The sequence below is a fragment of the Taudactylus pleione genome, unplaced genomic scaffold (assembly GCF_031769625.1).
Source record: "Taudactylus pleione unplaced genomic scaffold, aTauple2 ptg000442l, whole genome shotgun sequence".
Classification (NCBI taxonomy): Eukaryota; Metazoa; Chordata; class Amphibia; order Anura; family Myobatrachidae; genus Taudactylus; species Taudactylus pleione.
Genome location: NW_028284844.1, coordinates 5,753,199 through 5,772,805, shown reverse-complemented (window position 1 = coordinate 5,772,805; position 19,607 = coordinate 5,753,199). Strand labels below are relative to the sequence as shown.

The window sequence follows — 19,607 nt, the reverse complement described above, 5'->3', positions numbered from 1 at the left end:
ACGTGGTCAGTAGACTACGCATACATTTGAAGCACCTGTCCCTGCGGATGCTTTTTGTTACATCCGGGCAGCATGATCGCATCTGCAATGCGATAATGGCCACTAATATCGCAATCAGATCGCATTGCAAATGTGATCTTTAATAAATAGGACCCATGTTGGTGTTACGGAATCGGTATGTAATCCCGCCCCTGGCATGGCCGGCGGATCAAATCCCGACAGAGCTAGCCCGGCAGGGGTGGAAATCCCGACTGCTTCTAAAGGTAAGTATCCCTAATCTACCCTCCCCCCCTTTAACCCTATCCCTTCCTTAGGGGTGCCTAAACTTAACCCCCCTTTCCCCACTGCCTAAACCTAAGTCTCCTGGGGGGGTGCCTATCCCTAACCTCCCCCCAGGGGTGCCTAACTCTAACTCCCCTTCCCCTAGCCTAAACCTAACCCTCCCCCCCCGCGCGGCTGTCCACGCCTGGCACCCGGCTTACCTTCGTTCAGTCTGCCGGGCGTTGGGCTCCCAGCGTAGGTCTAATGACAGGCATTGGGATTTTGACGCCTGTCACTAGTGCCTTGCCGGGATTAGATAGTCGGGAAGCCAGCGGTCGGGATTTCGTCTGTCGGGTTCCCGACTGCTTCCCGGTGTTACAATTCGATCTCTTGTCTAACTAACTTTTTTCGGATGCAGAAATTTGATCTAAAGAAAAAAACCCTTACCGTAGATAAAACCTAAAATCCTGAATTTTGGAGTTTCTGAAACGGGACATGATCTGTACCAAAAACTCTGAGCTAAATTTTCATTTATCATTCTATTGATCTTCCTGAAAGTCTCACCACATGTATATTACCAGCCGCTAAGAGATTAGTAGCATGGAAACAGGAGGTGGCGGGGGTTTCTCCTTATAACAGATGTTTAGAGGTAATAATAAAACCTCATACCTCTAACGTCTCCATTCAGCCTTTCTTTCCTTCAGCAGCCTTAATCAAATTACGCCGGTGTATTTTGACAACCGTACCGAATATAAAACCTGCTGCATCTTTTTTTTTTTTTTTTTCCCTTTCTCAAGGTAGATTTCTACCAAGGAATTCCGTAGTTGATTAATTTTTCACGTGTGCTGTCATTTCTCCAAGTCGTTGTAGGAGGTTAAACTTGTGAGATTTGATTTATACTCAACAACCTTTAATGTTTGCAGCCAAGAGCAACATTTATTTCACCAAGGGAAAATAATCTATAAAACTAGGGCTATGTAAAAAAAAAAAATTTTAAAATTAAAACTAAACAGACACTTTCATGAAAAAAAAAGAACGAGAAAAAAAAAAAGAACTTAAAATAAGAGTCTCAAACACATATTTTATTAAAAGCGCAGCTATCCTGTACTTAACCCTTTTTGCTTTGTGTTCTCAAACAAACGTCCATCCAAGAACGCTAGACACTGAAATGAAGGGAAAGATTGCGGGATAAATTTCACTTTGACCAGTACATCTAAAAGTTTGTTGCAAAACACAGAGGAACAGGCAACACTCTACAAGAGAGTGCACATAGACTGAACAGTGACATTTTAAAAAATGCAGCGCCACCTGCTGTCCCTCCAGTGTATCATCTCGAGTAGCTCTGAGCCTGCAGTTATTGCTATACTCCCTCACAGTGTAAGATAGGCATAGAAACATTATTTTTACAATAGAAAATACAAATTTAGCAAGGTGTGAAGAGGTCAGGACAGTGTAGAAAGCAAATAATAGTTGGCTGCTTAGAGTGTTTAATATCATAGTGGGCATCAGCAGCAGCGCTGTACAAATCACTGCAGATATGGTGCACTGGCCACTTTCTCTGTGATTTGGCATGCGCAGTGCACAAATTGCAGAGAAAATGTCTGCCGGGACTTTTCCAGGGGTCCTGCGCATGTGCAGTAGACTCTGGCACAGTGCCAGCCAAAGTCACTTGCGCCACCGGCTACAGAGAAGGGTTCCTGGATGGAGACGGCACACACCCCCCTCTCTTAATACGCCCCTGCTCAGTGCGTGGTCTGCAAAGCTTGCCTAATGCAGGAGATTTCTTTGGGATGTAGTTATAATCCCGACAGTCGGGATGCCGGGCGTTTAGAAAGCTGGTGCCAGAATTCTGACACCTGTCAGAATCCCGATAAGTACTGGGGTTAGGGTAAGGAACTAGCGAGAGGGTTATGGTTAGGCACTAGGGGGGAGAGTTAGGCACCAGCGAGAGGGTTAGGGTTAGGCACTAGGGGGGGAGGGTTAGGCACTAGGGGGGGAGGGTTAGGCACTAGGGGGGAGGGTTAGGCACTAGCGAGAGGGTTAGGAACTAGGGGGAGGGTTAGGCACTAGGGGTTAGGGTTAGGCACTAGGGGGAAGGTTAGGGTTAGGCACTAGCAAGAGGGTTAGGCACTAGCTAGAGAGTTAGGGTTAGGCACTAGGGGGAGGGTTAGGCACTAGGGGGAGGGTTAGGGTTAGGCACTAGGGGGAGGGTTAGGGTTAGGCACTAGGGGGAGGGTTAGGGTTAGGCACTAGGGGGAGGGTTAGGCACTAGCGAGAGGGTTAGGCACTAGGGGTTAGGCACTAGGGTTAGGGTTACTGTTAGGCACTAGGGGGAGGGTTAGGGTTAGGCACTAGCGAGAGGGCTAGGGTTAGGCACTAGGGGGAAGGGTTAGTGTGAGGCACTAGCGAGCGGGTTAGGGTTAGGCACTAGGGGGGAGGGTTAGGCACTAGGGGGAGGGTTAGGCACTAGCGAGAGGGTTAGGCACTAGGGGGAGGGTTAGGGTTAGGCACTAGGAGGAGGGTTAGGCACTAGCGAGAGGGCTAGGGTTAGGCACTAGGGGGGAGGGTTAGTGTGAGGCACTAGCGAGCGGGTTAGGGTTAGGCACTAGGGGGGAGGGTTAGGCACTAAGGGAGGAGGATTAGGCACTAGGGGGGGGGGAGGTTAGGTTTAGGCAGCGGGGAGGAAGGGTAGAGGTATGGAGAGGGGGATTAGGATACTGACCGAAAGGTGTCGGTATCCTAACCGAGTAGGGAATTCGTCGGAATTCTGACCGCCGGGATCTCTAATGCTGGCATCCCATACCCAACCTGATTTTCTTTTTAACTCGCCCCTATACTTAAATCATGCAGAAATTGCCATTTCCAAAAAATTTTTGAAGAGGTTACTTTAATAAATCGGCCCTGTAATCTCTAAAACAAATGTCACTTACTGTACCTTTTATTCTATAACGCTGATCCAGCTGGTGTCAGCAGCAGAGTATAAAGTACTGCCCCGTGTGGCTCTTTTTACTCTTTAACTTCAAAAGTTGAATCAGGTTTGTTTTATTAATAACAGTCTGACACCGACTGTAACGTAATCTGAACTGGCCCCATCACACTACTGCCCCGTTCCATGAGAGTGTCACGTCCTTGTTCACAGTGTCTGAGCTGACTCCTGTTTCTTGAATCCTGTAAATATAATTAACCGTGTTATGTATTGATATAAGTTATACCACCACCTGGAATAGGAGGTTCTGGTTCTACTACTCTTATTCTCTGATGCACATGGACACTGGTCGGCCGCAAAAAGAGTAGCTGACCGAGAACCAGAACCCCCTATAAATCACTGGATGCAGCTGAGCAATATACTGATTATCAAGGGGCACGTAGTCCGTATCCTGGCTGTCAGGATACCAGGGCTCAGAATGCCGACGCTTAGGTGGGAGGGGGGGAGATTTCGGCTGCGGAAGGGAGGTTAGGTTTAGGCTGCAGGGGGGAGAGTTAGGTTTAGAGGTAGGGTTAGGACACTTACTGACGCTAACCCTGTCGGGATGCGTCTGGATTCTTACCACCGGCATCCCATACCTAACGCGATCAGGATCCAGTGATAAATGTATTTTATTTTTGAGAAAATGGTCCGAAAAATATTTTTGATCACCATAAGCTGTATCTGTATTTTCGGGGCAATATGATAACTATGGGCCTTAATGTCATAGCTTTTCCATCTGCGTCACGCTCAGCAGGGATAGGGTACTTACCTGCCCTGTTAGGGATCTTCTCCCTTCGGGCTGCCGGCGTCGGGATATGAACCGGTGGCTATTCAGCTGCCGGGACTTCATACCCATTCCAAGGAATCTTATGTATGTATCTGTGCACAATACGAGACCTATAAGCGGTGTTCCCCTGCTTTAGGAAGGACCTCATGATTTACCCACAATAGAGGCATTATGGACCTCATTCAGAGTCGGTCGTTGCGGCTCCTCGGTCGTAAGGTAAAAGGGGCCGGATATGCAAATGAAGCGCTCTCAAGTTGCGTCGTTAAGATGGGATCGTTAGCTGGACGAGCGAGGGGAGGATGCAGCCCTAAGACTAAAAACACGCCCCCTTCTCGTTCGCAATACACGTCATCTCCGGGCATATAAGGATTAGTCGAGACCATCGGGAACCATCGGAGCTGCTCGTAGAGCTTAAGGTTGACCATACCCTCTCTTCAGCACTACGATCAAGTCAGTGTCAAAACCTCCCATGTCACATGTGCCATGACACTACTCAGTTATGCACTCCCATAAAACGCCGTTTGCATAGTCAGGCACGCCTGCGTTCGGATCTCCACTCCCCCGTTCACAAGCACCTTCCGCTGTTACCACCCACAAACGCCTCATCCTGTCACTCAAACTAACTACCTGGCCAAGTTGAAGGAGAGAATAATTTCCGATCACAACAGCTAGTTTGCGCACGCGCATTGCGAAACTTACGCATGCGCTGTTTTGCGACCATCGCTGGGTACGACCGAGCGGCCGCTTACGACCGACTCTGAATGAGGTCCTATGTCCCAAAACCTCATCTGCGCTATGGTGCACTAATTTTGCAGCTTTGGAAATTACCCTAAAGCTGGGTGCACACTAAAGCGACGGGCATTCGTTCCGACATTGGAACAAATGCCCGTCAACAGCGATTGTGCATCCACACTGGACGACTTTAATGAACGATGTAACAATCACTGTTACGCCATTGATTAACAATGCACTGGGAGCGCTAGCGATATTGCTAGGTTTGATGTGCAGCACATTAAACCTGGCGACCGTCACTAGCGACCTTGGGAGCGCGCAAACATGCTTATACACTGAGAGATGTAGGCGATATGTCGTTACGAAACTCCAGTGTGTACCCAGCTTTACACTTTGAGTTAGGGCTGTTCGTAGATAACACCAGGCCTGCTCATCTATGTCTACTCTGTGTGTGTTGCTGTAGTGCAGCCTATAGCCAGACAGGGCACGGAGGGGCGGCTGCAGATCTATTATTGGCAGGCAGCCACGAGCATCGGCGCGCGAGCCAAGGATGAAGTCATTTTCAAATCGGAGTCCCACTAAGCCACGGCAATGAGTCTTAATTTGACAAAGCAAAGGCTACTTGATAAACAATTAAACAAGGTTCGGTGGGAAGTGTTTTCAAGACGAGTTTCGATAGCATGTGAAACTCCGTAATCTGAGTAGCCTTCCTTGTCTCAGACACTCCTCCTCCTCCTCCTCCTCCTCTTTGCAGACTAATGCAGCTTACTTAAAGGCTTTTCATGTTGGCCTGTAGAAGAGATGAAACTTGAGAGCGGCTTGTGGTCTTCGTCTATTTTAGAGGAATGATCTCAGGGATTGTGCTTAAAACAAGATCTCGCTTTTTATTAGATTTTTTTTTTTTCCCTAAATGTAGAGCGTGCACAAACGACTGAAGATTGTCGGATACGCTGCACCTCACTGTGACTAAGGGGTCTATGTACTAAGTTTTGGAGGGAGATAAAGTACCAACCAATCAGCTCCTAACTGTCATTTTTGAAACGCAGCCTATAAAGTGACAGTTAGGAGGGGATTGGTTGGTACTCTAACTCCGCCCACTTTCTCTCTTTCCAAGGCTTAGTACGTAGACCTCATAGACTCATATAAGGCATACAGAATGTGGTGGTGCTCGGGATGCACAGTATTCCTATTTATGAAATGAGGACATCTAAGGCCTCACTCAAATATGCCAAGACCACTCCTGATTTGCCCATACATAGCAACGTTCCTTCACTTTCCACTCGAGGAAATCTGTGACTGTCCCTCTTAACTTGGCAATATTGGTGGGTATGGGTAGGTCTCAGCAAAGGGGAGATTATCTACAATCCTATGCAATACATTGACAAAAGTCAATCTCACCAGTGGCTTTAGACAGTTGAGCTAGTGATGGGGGTGAATATATGTAGGTGCCTATTTATCAGGAATAGCTATGTACGCATTTTTTATATAATTATTAGTACCATGGCTGTTAGTTCTTCAGTAACTCCTGTCTTAACCAAATTACTGCTCGCTATTTGGAGCCTGGCCCTGACAACCCACGCCATCTTCAGATGATATTAGCCCTTGTACCCTATAGGCTAAGTTTTCACGTTGATCTTCGTATCACCACCCGCTAGCCCATACTGTGCGGAGCCGTAGTCTATTGGCTGCGCGTGCGCAAGAGGTAGGCCGGGTCCGCACCCAGCGATATAGCATTAACAAAAAGCTGTTTGTTCACCCTTCACTGAGCTCTTATCTGAGCCATGTCCCAGCAAGATGTTTTACATAAATAGCCCTGAAAAAGTAATGGCTTATTACTGAGATATATGGTTATCAGCAAAGACATTTTTGGGGGGCTCAAATGCGAAAAACTAGACCCCATAATAATCTGCAATAGTAGAGTAAATGCAGTTTTGGTGGATATAGCTTTTTAAGATCATATTAGAAATTTGGCAATGCCAGGCGCTCCAGAGGAGAGACCCCCACTAACTGAATGTTCTCCTGAGAAAAAAGTTCCACTAAGTACATCTCACATAATCCCCTCTGAGAACAATGGCAAAAAGTACCATTTAAAATCCACATGTCCACACAACTGTAATATTTAAAAAACACAAAAAACTAAGACCTAAAATATAATTCTCAGTATTCACAATGTGTTAAGTGTTTTATTTAGAGCATTTCGTAGTCCAGTAACTGGATTTCACACAATTCTTTTTATTGAGTTGCACACAGTATGTACTATTGTCTTTCTTCCAAACAGAATATTCCTGAAAATGTTTTACCAAGTTTATTTTGCCAGTAACTTAAGAAGAGAACTTGCAGAACCTTCCTAACACTTCATCAGGATGTCAAACTAAAATCTGCTTCATCTGAGGAGTGTTCACCTTGCTGCCAGGATGGAAGACCGAAATCAGCAGGAAACAAATAACCTTTGTACAGTATTTTTTCCTTCTGTGCTAGAGTCAGCCACGAAGGAGGTATTTACAAAGCGCAAATGTCCGATATGCGGGGCAAATTCCACTTTGGCCACGCCGCACGCAAACCACATTTTGGCTTGTTGAGCAAGATAGTAGAGGGACACATTTATCTACTTTGGGGACCTACTTTTTGGCTGACCCTGAAGGGGAGTTCGAAACAGAGGCGTCGTGATGCGTTTCGTGACGTCATGGCTTTGAGATCGTGCCGCTGGGGTGTGGGGCCATGCATATGTGATTTTTAGCCAATTGTATCATTAAGAGACCGAGCACTTCACATGTCCCCTAGTCATTCTGGGAGAGTAGGCTAGTTTGGGGAGGAACAAAGGTTTGCACAATCTGTGGGAGGAGATAGTTGGAATGAGGGTGCTTCTTGCACCTACTCAGGTGGAGCTGTGCAAAAATTAGAATTCACTTTGTGATTGTGAGATACAGGTGTAGAGGGGGGTATATTTTTAATTGTAGTGTTTGCTGTGTGGAGTAGCTCATTGTTTCATGCAAATTGGGCCTACTTCAGAGTTGAACACAATGCCAATGCACATTTTTTTTGCCACCGTGCACGCGTCTGAGTTACATTAACGTACACACACGCCGTGAGTCTGTGATTGACAGGCGGTGAGCGTTTGGGGGAGGCAACGGGGAGTGAGGGCCAAAATCGCAGGCATGTCACGACCGTTTGAGGGGCGTGTCACATCCTGCATCCGCGAACCCGCATGCGCGAAGCAGGGCTCCGGCATCTCGACTATGTCGGTAAATTCTGGGCGACCATAGACTCATTCAAGGAGTCGATGTTTGCGTGATCTGCGGCCCATGCGCATGAGTACGCAGTTGCGGACAGCTGCAATGGCTCCGGTGGGCAGCTCAGTACAAGTCCCGGTGTCTGATTCATTGGGATATTTTCACACATCCTCAGCTGAACAAAAAATATGGCGGCTGCGGCAGCAATAGCGCACAACTCTAAATCAGACCCATTGTTACTTTCTGGGAATCCCTGGCTCCCGATAAGGTATATATCTACCTGGATCCAGTATTCCCACTTACCTGAGCTATCTGGAAATTGCATTGTAATAAAATCTTAGTGGGGTGTACCGGACTGAAGAGGCCGCCTCCGGATTGGATGTGAGCATCATGTAATCGGTTTATACTCTACCTTGGTATTCCCAATTTGCCAGATGAGCCTGGTTGCTGTTGGGCCTCTTGCACAATCAGGATAAATATGTTACTTATGGCCAGAGAGGTACATTCCCTTTAAAAGTTTAACCTAATGACCTTGTAGGACTTCATTAATAATATGCTGTTCAAATCAACCGGGTACAATGGATGTTTTATACCTGGTTCACATTATACCACGATCATTTCTAGATTGTTCACAGGTCGTAGAAGGGCCTATAATTCTCCTATTTGCCTTCTGTCACTGGCTGCTATGTTGTCTCTGTAAGGGGCCAGCTAGGTGCTATATATACTGAGTACAGTATACCGATGGCCATGGATAAGATTTGCTCCCTCCTATGGCTGTCTGTTGTGTAAAGTGTGATGTATAATCCGGTGAAGGGGGTCACCGGTATAATACATTGCTGCTGACACGGATGGGATTTGGTATGGATATTAATGGGTCACACAGCTAGATTTGGTTTGGTAGAGGGATTAGACAGATTTCATTTATTGCAGAGCTGGGACGTCACGTTGGCACTTTCTAGAACATGGATAATGATGAACATCTGGCATAAATTGGCATAGTTCAATACTGTAAAAGTTGACTTGATTTTTTTTTTTTTCTTCTCCAAAATAAATTAATAATGGTATTAAAATAACTAACCATCCAGCAAATAGAGGAGGGTCTGGTTCATTTATGTAATCCAGATCAGTGAGGCTCATTTAAGAGACTGCAGAGGTGCAGTGTAAGAGCAGGAGTTAGTGGGACAGAATGGTGCTGTTTGCCAGTGGGCAAGTTTTACCTGTTTTTTTAGGAAGATCAGGGTGAGCCGGGAAGTGGAGAAGACAGTCCCCAATTCGCTATGTATAGTCACTTTCAAGATTTAGGGGTCTATGTACTAAGCAGTAATAAGTGACAGAGCGAAAAGTGAGAAGTCTGTGATAAGGTGCCAGCCAATCAGCTCCCAACTGTCATTTTTCAAACAACAGCCTGTGAGATGACAGTTGGGAGCTGATTGGCTGGCACTTATCACAGACTTAGGGTTCTATGTACTAAGCAGTGATAAATGACAGAGTGAAAAATGATAAGTCTGTGATAAGTGCCAGCCAATCAGCTCCCAACTGTCATCTCACAGGCTGTTGTTTGAAAAATGACAGTTGGGAGCTGATTGGCTGACACTTATCACAGACTTATCATTTTTCACTCTGTCATTTATCACTGCTTAGTACATAGAATCCTAAGACACAAATATATGTAAAGAACAGGGCCCCTTTGTAAAGGAGGAGGCAGGGGTGTATCAGGACCACCCAACTTTGATTGGCAGGAGGGCTAATCTTGATGTAGTTTCCATGGAAACAAGCCAAGCACCCAAGTTCATCCATGATCCTGCTCATTCCAGTTACTGACCCCTAGAGGAGGGGGTGGGGCCCACCAGGGATTTCCCCTGTATACCTGTGGGCCAGTCCAACACTGTGTCATACCTCCCAGCATGACCCTCTCCAGGAGGGACAGAATGCTCTGGTCCTGGACTTCCCTGGTAATTTATGATTGGTGGCGGCTCTAGGGGCGGGGCTGCAGCACAGTCCAAAATTCAAATAGGGGAGTCACACCAACTGCCAGTGAGTCCCAGCCAGTGATGTTTGGCAGTGTGTGAAATTACAGTTGGTGTGACTCCCCTATTTGACTTTTGAACTGCGCTGCAGCCCCGCCTCTTACCAGGGAAATCAAGGACCAGAGCATTGTGTCCCTCCTGGAGAGGGTCATGTTGGGAGGTATGCTGTGTACATTACACCTCTAAGTACATCCCTCAATCTCATTACGAAACCTTCATCCTAATCAACCCCATTAAATCATTAACCACTTATTCCCCCTTATTCTTATTATTACCTACCATAAACTATGCCCAGTAGTATATGCATCTGGCTTCACAGTGGTATCAGTAAATGCCTTAAATTACAGTATACAATTTATACACAATACAGTACATGCCCAGACAGTGCTGCTAATAACTAACAGTCCCATTTATCATGTAAAGGACATTAGACCTAGACACAAACACAACATGAAAATTTTTTCTTTAAGGTCACAACAATTCGCACATCTGTCACTTTATTCTTTAAAACATCAAATACGTTATCGCTGCAGAATTAATGCAAATATTACTGTAATAATGTGACAAGATCGCAGCAACAACATTACTATAATATTAGCATAATAGGTAGCACTTTAGATGCATTCAACCAATCAGAAACCACCTCTGATCATCATGATCCACTCGCATTTTACACCATGGGCTGAGCACCTGCCAGATAACCACCTCCAGACAGATGCTAGTGCACCTATCTTGTGGTCAGCATGGGACGCGTTGTGTGTTAGTACGCCCTTACTGTACATTGCCCTCACTTGCACTCCCCTTCCAAACCTCGGTCCCGTCCCCTTTTAGTGCAAAGTCTCACAAGTGCAAAATGCGTCTCTCTACATGGGTAAAGAAGCTCAAGAAGTTTTGGTGGGGGTGCGCAGTGGCAAAATATGTATTTTGCGAGGAAAATCCGCAAACTGCATTTACATCAGTGTTTTGTAAAATCCAAAGAATCTCTCCCTAAGTCCACTGGAATATAGAGAGAGACTCTTACCTCCAGATCACTTTTCTCTTTATGTAGAGCCCCTTATTACTCTTGGCCCCAGGCTACTGCCTATATAGCCCACCACTGCCTGGAGGCCATTATAATAAGGTATATGATGTAAAGACCTAGCACGGTACAAGGTATGTATCTTCAGTTCTAACAAGTTCCTGACACTTTTACAAATGTACCTGTGAGTGTTGGTAGCACGCAATGCTCTATGATAAAAGGAAATTTGTAAGTTTCGTGTTATACGTCTCTCATGCCATAATGCAGAGAGAGAGATATTTATCAACTCATTAAGGACTGTAAATATCCCAGCTCAGACTTCAAAGGCAATTCTTCCTACGCTCAACACAATAATATCATTTTGCCACCCCCTGACCTTTTCCACCAGCAGATCTGTCTGTTCAGTCCGTCAGGTGCTTGTAACAACTATCACAGATCAAGGGCGAGAAACTTTAAAGAGCACATCTGAGGCGTCCTGGCAATTCTCACAGTGTGATGGAGATTTCTGTCTTTCAAAGGTCACCTGATACCTGGCTTATTTAAATATGGACACCTGAGCAAAGCAGAACTGATCAATAAAGGTGTTCACAGTCCATTCTCGCTCACTAACTGTAACACAGGTTTAGGGTACAATATCTCCCTCTCGAATAATCATTTATTTTGCATTCTTCTGTGTTTTCAAAAGATAATACCAACACAACGCAACGTCTGAGCTAGACAATTCCAAAAGTACAACAAGTTTGTAATCTTTGGAACAAACCTGTCACCCTGAAGATCAAATTGAGCATTAGGAGTCTGTCCAGGGTGCATGTAGAATACCCCTAAACAGTAACGTTGCCACCCGTTACAGATTGAAGGGCGCCATCGAGGTGCATGCCCCCCAATCAATCTGACTAGACGACCAACGACACCTTGTTTCTGGCACTCTCTTTGAAAATATGTAGCGCCCATGCCATTTTTCCAAGGGAACCGCTGGCGATATTGAGCTTACGACATACTTCTACAGAATTATCCAGAAATACAGGTGCATGCGCAAAAAATAGTAAAGCCTTTGGCACTGTGCTAACATCGCCTGCTCCAGGCATCCTGTCACTGGTAATCTGGATCCACCATTGGTCACCATTAATATTGTGGGTAGATGTAGTCACAGCAAAAAAGAAATGGTGCATGTATAGATGTAGCCACACTGATTGCTCCCGCGATGCGAGCACATCACGGCATGGATGGCGCAAATAGTGTGCCTGTGCCATAGACTTCAATGGAGTAAACGCCGGGCGTGCCTAGTCGCAGCCCGGCGAGCGCTGCGCTATGCCGCGATGCATGTGACCGTGTGCACGCTTCGCGGCAAAGATGAGCGTAGCTCAATTTGTACTCTCGTCCTATTGGCACTACTGCCACCTATGGGTCATTCAGAGTTCTGCAGAGACCTTTGATCAATCAACTGCAACCACACTTCTGGTTCATGGTAAAATGAATCTGTGCCTACGTTGGCATGGTTGGCAGATATTTATCAACATAACAGCAAAATCCAACCACCTACCTCATTACATTTACTTCCTTCACATTTACCCCTAAAACATGCGGCTTTTTTTTTTTTTTACTACATTAGTTGAGGTGCAACTAGAAACTTAGGGGGAGATGTATCAAACCTTGGAGAGAGATAAAGTACCAACCAATCGGCTCCTAACTGTAATTTTCAAACACCGCCTGTAACATGACAGTTAGGAACTCATTGGTTGGTACTTTATCTCTCTCCAAGCTTTTGATACATCTCCCCCCTCAGTTTCCTGCAGGTGCAAAATGGGAAGACCCAATGTTTGGCGGCACCGTGCAGAACCACAACAACCTTTTACGGGAAGAGAACGGTTGTGCACACTCACACAAAGCGTGGGACTCTCCTTTATCTACAACATCCGATCTAGCACTTTAGTTCATTTGAATAATCTCATCCTGCAAAGTAACGTCTCGTTTTTGCATGTCGGCGCTGTGTTGCACCTAATCTGGCGCAAAACTCCCCTGATCCCCCCCTGTGAATACATCCACCCAGCCCCCCCCCCCCCCCCGCCCCCTCTCCTGAAAGAATTGGGACACTTGGGATGTATAAAATCATAAAGTGCCAGTTAAATCTGCCACAGAAGTCTCTAAGAGCCACAGAGTTCAAACAATCTACAGTGAAAGAGGCGGATCCAATTCATCAATTCACTCCAGTCTCCGTTCTATATTTTCTATGCATTTTAAGGTTATGGCCTCTTGTGCTGGAGATCAAGGTAAAATTGTGTTCTCTAAAAAAAAAAATTAGTGAATGATAGAAATGTCTTGGTTGAGCCGCTCAGTAATCAACAGCCAGATGTAACTGAGTAAAATAGAGATTTCTTTATCCCTGGCACAGCATATGTGTATAATTGGAAACTTACAGAGGCTCAAGTTCTCCTCCAGCCTTCAAAACCAAATTTCCTCTAAGTGGCGAAGGATTTCTGTATATTAATCCCCGTCTCATGTCCCTACTTAACTCTGGGCATATCTTTGTACAAACCCTCTGTCTGCTCTTGAGATGTGATAGATTTTGGTGATGTGAGCACATTTTGGGTCATTTTAAAACCACAGAGTTTAACACGCAGCCACTGCACAGATTACTGTCTTCCGTTTTGTACAGTGAATTTTTTTTTTTTTTCCGCTGACAAGAATGAATGCAATGTATAGCAGTAATCCTTAAGGTTTTCCAAACGTATGCCAAGTACTTCAGTGATTGGAAAGATGTCTTTGCATACAACTTAATACAGTACTGTGCATTGAAACATCAAGTTTTTTTACTCTGTTTTAGCGTAATGCATTGACTCCCAAACTTTCGTCACAGCGCCCTAGAGTATCCCCCTGGTATCAACACACCGATGGCACCATCGATGGTAACCCCATTCAATGGCCATCGGTGGGGTGTCCATCGATGGTTATCATTGATGGGCTCATCAGTGATAACCATTGATGGCACAGCTATTCGGCAAAGCCATCCCTATTGGGAATAAGTTCTAAAAAGTTTTGCATTCCGGAGCTTGATGTATATGGAGAATGAGGTCTAACCTCTGGAAACAGCATTTTCGGAGGTCTGACTGCATTTTTGAGGATAGTGAATCCCGCCCTGAGTTCTGTAGCCTGACACTCAGAAATCAGACACGTGGGATCTCATGTCAGCCTAGTAAACCATACATCCTAATAAATCCTAACTTTCTTTAGGTTCAGATTGAGACCTTTGAGTGTGCCTATGCTGAAGGCATGGCCATGTTGCAAGGGGTGTGGCCTTGCAGGAAATGGCCCCGCCCCTCCTCTTTTTCATTATGCTAGGGGCATGCCCAGTGCTAGGGGAGCTTCTGTGCATGCCCGCAGTCTCTCTCTCCAGTGAATAGACTCAGTGAGCGTGCGCATACCATCTTTTCCCTGCAGAGCAGCAGGTGAGAGGGGTCTCCTAATCTGTCACCCCCCCAACACCATGGGACACTGGCCTGCGGCTGGGACTGCGGGACAGTGCCTGAAAACTGGAACTGCCCCTCCAAAATTGGGACAGTTGGGAGGTATGGGTAACAGGGCCAGCAACAATTTTGAGGCCTGTTACACTATCTCTGGGCCCTCCCCCCTCGACCCCTCCTCCACACATCCCTCCTGCATCTATATCTCTCAATCTTAGATGCATGCAGTGTACAGGCATCTATATATACATACAAAGTAGGGATGTGCAGGCTCGGTTCTACTCTGTTCCGTTTGTTTTTTTTTACCGGATCTTATTGGCTATCCAAAACTCGTGACAGCTGATACCCAATAAGATTCGGTAAAAAAAAAACGAACGGAACCGAGTAGAACCGAGCCTGCACATCCCTAATACAAAGCAAATGTTTTGGCACTCGTATCAGTCCAAGTACATCCCCCTGAGTGCCTTTGCCATAACGTGTACAATCCCATGTGCAATACCCCTAATGATAGGTAAGTAATTCACCACACTTCAGCAATTTTTAAATTTGATTCAGAATTTTTTTTTTAAATAAATAAATGTATATATTATATATAATATATATACACACATGCATTTACATATACGATAATATGTATTATTATTACAATTTATTTATTATATTACCAGTTATTTATATAGCGCACACATATTCCGCAGCGCTTTTACAGAGAATATCTTACCATTCGCATCAGTCCCTGCCTTAGTGGAGCTTACACTCTATATTCCCTACCACATGCACAGATACATACACACTAGGGTTAATTTTTGTTGGGAGCAAATTAGCCTACCAGTATAGTTTTGGAGTGTGGAAGGAAACCGGAGCACCCGAAGGAAACTCACGCAAGCACAGGGAGAATATACAAACTCCACACAGTTAGGCCCGTAGTAGGAATTATTATATATTATACAATAATACATATTACATATAAATGCATAAATTTACATACCGCAGTTCCACCCTCACTGCACGTCACTAGGTTCCTAGGGCGCAGGGGAAATAAGCTCAACCTCTGTGTATCACGTCACGCAGCGGCAGGCCAGGGACAGAGGAAAGGGGCGGCACAGCGTCATGCACAGTGATGTCACGATGCGATATGCGCCAGCTGCGCCACACTCAGAACAAACACGGTTACAGGGCCGCCGGTTTGAACTTTAGGGGGGGTGCCAGGCGCTGCCGCTGGGGGGGAGTGGTCAATTTATTATTTACTATTAACTGCGGCCCCACACATACGCCGTTTGTGCCCCTGAGCCCACCAAACCTTGGGGCCCGGCACGGGTGTACCCCTTGTACCCCCCTGTCGTTGGGCCTGATGGGTAAGCTGTAACCTGGTCATAGTCAAATCGGCAACAACTCTGACTGTGATGTAATCGGGCACTGTCACGAAGAGCATCCGCAGACTCAGCACAGGTTTTCAGATCCTTTTAAATACTGGGTACCCACGAACCTCGGTATCCAGAGCTGGAGCAGGGTTCTACTGTATGTCGGCCCCAAACCCATGACATCACGATGTTGCGTCTAGGGGGCAGGACCCCTGGCTCTAGAAAGCAGAGAACTGCAGGGTGTGTGCCCCGGAGCGTCCCAAGTACAGGTGCCATGGGGCAGTGATGTTGCCGCTCTCCGCCCTGCACCGCTCGCACACCCGTAGTTATTGCCCCCAGATGTCACACTTACTCACACATCGCCGGGATTCTCCCTAGTCCTCAGTTTCAGGAGGAGATGTGTCAAACGGGCCTGATTTATCAACGAGTTTTATCACTCACAACGATTGATAAAACTTGTTGCCCTGTGTTTGAAAAATGACAGTTGGGAGCCGATTGGCTGGAGCACCATTACCATACGCAATGAGTTTTATCACTTGATGTGAGTGATAAAGCTAATCGATAAATCAGGCCTTTAGGGGCATATTCATGATCACTTCATTTTTACAAAAGCAGGTGAAAATTTTAATTTTACCCGCAGTTGTAAAAATTAAGCTTATCCCTGCAATGTGTTAGGGGTGGAGTGGTCGCTTTAGAGGTCACAAAACTACTATATATGAGACCCCCTGCGCGCTAATGCGCATGTGTGTTCCGCAGACTACGCAGCTGCAGCAGCCATTGCCGGGGAGGGTTCCATATGTTACAGCGGCTATCGTCGGCTTCAGATGGTAAATCTGACAGCTTCCGTCGTTTCTATGGAGACTGTGGCTGCTGTCGGAAATGTAGGGACAGCAGCAGATATCAGTCCCTCCTTCATACATAATGGTGATACTTAATGAGTATGAAGAAGAGATAACTGCTGCGATACCTGCATGTCCGACAGCCGTCGCAACCCTTATAGAAAGTATGGGGGGCTGCGAAGCCGTCATATTTACCAAGCTGCAAATATTATATTTTGATAAATAGGCCCCACTGGAGACATTTCTGTTATATTGTGATGACAAATGGATCTTTATTGCCAGAGAATATTTACTAAAGTGAGAGTATTTAGAAGAGGAGATGTTGCCCATAGCAACCAATCAGATTCCAGCTATTATCTTCTAGAAGGTGCTAGTTAAATGTTAAGTAGAATCTGATTGGATGCTATGGGCAACGTCTCCACTTCTAAAAACTCCCACTTTAGTAAATATACCCTTACTTATCATTTATCCAGCAACTTTTAGAATATAGAAGATAATGGCTAGAATGTGGTTGCTATGGGCAACAACAGTTCTAAAAATTTGCATTTTAGTAAATATACCAATAAGACTTGTTGAAAAAAAAAATAAGACCTATAGGCGAGAATGGAGTTCTAATGATAAATAGTCCTAAGTACTGTTCTAGAGTGTAAATTGTTGGATATGTAAATAAAGTTACTTTGTAAATTATAACGACTGCTTAGTCTACTCAGGACAAGGAAATAAACAGCCGTTTATCACAGTGGTAAAATTACTTATCTACGTCTTAAATTCTTAAAGCAGAGAAAGTTTTTTATTACCAATGTATTCAGTCAACTGTACACATACATACATAGAGCCGTATTCAAAATGAGCCGAGCCACTATACTTTTTCGCGGCCCCGGACTTTCCGCCTACTTCGCCTGTTCTGCAGGCGGAAAAGTATTGCTGCCAACCCTGCTTTACCCCGTATTCAATATGGAAGTACGCGAAAACGGGACCCGGCGAAACTGAAACAGGAAGAAAGTACTGTCATTTTTGGGGAAATCAGCCTGACACCCCCCAAAAGATGCTCTGACATGGGGGTTAGCTATGGTACACACCGATTTGGCTTGCTGAAGTTATTTGGTGATTTTAAACGGGCTCAATAGCTGCTAAATAGCGTTTTTCTATACATGGTGCAGAATAGTATTTAGGAGCTTTTTTTCCAGAAAATAACATCCCAGCAAATTTGGGGTACTTGAAAATGGGGGTCAGCATATTTAAAAGTTGCTAAAGTGAAGTTGAAAAATCCACCTGCCGCAAGCACCTGCAATCAAAAAAACACTTGGGGCATACTTGGGGACCCCCCCCAGAGTCAAGTTCGCTAGTTTTTAAGCTTGTACCCCAACATATTTTTTTTGCCCCCTTTTACAAAGTCATTTTTTGGGGTGTCCTTAAGTATTTTTTTTTTATTTTTTTGACACAGATTACCTTTGGGGGACTGTCTGAAGGCTGCAGGCGGGTTCCCGCAACGTTGCACCCCAAAACCCCAATTCTGGACTTTTTTCCGCCTCCCATTCATAGGCGAAACTTTTTTCCCTATTACATTGCATTGACTTAACGCCAAAAACACGCGGAAACTGACTTTTCGCCTCAAATTGAATGCGGCCCATAGGGGTGAATTCAGTTGAACACAATGTGCCCCCTGGCTGCTCACATAGTGGCCATGTATGGTAGAGCTGACTTCATAAGTTTCACGAAAATTGTGATGCCGGCGAACGCATTGCGTCCCTCTCGCTGAATTTATCCCCCCCCCCATAGTTTGTTCTAACTAAGGAAGATAAATTATATTGTACTAATAAATAGGGTTTGTGTTTTTTTTGTGAACATATATTAGGCTGAGTTACAGCAATAATGGCTTCATGAATTACTTACTCAAATGACTGCATCAATATGTAAATATGTGCCTGCCCTAAATAATACAGTAGCATAGTTTTCATAATGACCATCATTTAATTACACATCTCTCATTTATGAATTTCTAATTAAATATTTGTGAGATCTCTGTGAAGCGAGGAGGGTGTGTGTGGGTGGGGGGGGGGGCGCCGGGAGGGCGTCTCTAAAATTTACAAAAAGCCCATTAGCACCTTTTCGTCTCAGGACTTCATTCTGATTTCTCTCGTCATTTGTCTCATCAGAATAATAAAAAATGTATGAGCACAACCTGCTACTTCATCTGCGCAGCGATTCTTCACATTATACACAGTCTAGTTAGCGATATAATTCCTTATGTCAGTGGTTCCCAAACTTTCTTAGGGTCTCCATAATTTTTTCAAGGTACCCCTAAGCCAAAATAATTACCGCACAGTCCTGTTTTAAGTAGTTGGGCCAAAATAACGTTAATATATATTTTCTTTAAATAAAAAAAAAAGAGAAAAACTTTGCTACTCTTACCCATTGCCCCTCCATCTCTCTCTCCCAATGCCCCCACCATGTCTCTCCCATTGCCCCCTCCATGTCTCTCCCATTGCCCCCTCCATGTCTCTCACATTGCCCCCTCCATGTCTCTCTCCCATTGCCCCCTCCATGTCTCTCTCCCATTGCCCCCACCGTGTCTCTCCCATTGCCCCCACCGTGTCTCTCCCATTGCCCCCACCGTGTCTCTCACATTGCCCCCACCGTGTCTCTCACATTGCCCCCACCGTGTCTCTCACATTGCCCCCACCGTGTCTCTCACATTGCCCCCACCATCTCTCTCACATTGCCCCCACCATCTCTCTCACATTGCCCCCACCATCTCTCTCTCCCATTGCCCCCACCATGTCTCTCGCATTACCCCCACCATGTCTCTCACATTGCCCCCTCCATCTCTGTCTCACATTGCCCCCACCATGTCTCTCACATTGCCCCCTCCATCTCCCTCCCCCATTGCCACCACCATGTCTCTCACATTGCCTCCTCCATCTCT

The 19,607-nt window shown here is 45.5% G+C and overlaps 1 protein-coding gene across 1 annotated transcript in view; it reads left to right on the top strand.

Moving 5' to 3' along the window:
- Positions 1-19,607, top strand: part of FGGY (FGGY carbohydrate kinase domain containing) — a 260,103-nt gene that overhangs the window by 50,179 nt on the left and 190,317 nt on the right. The gene's annotated exons all lie outside the window — the stretch shown is intronic.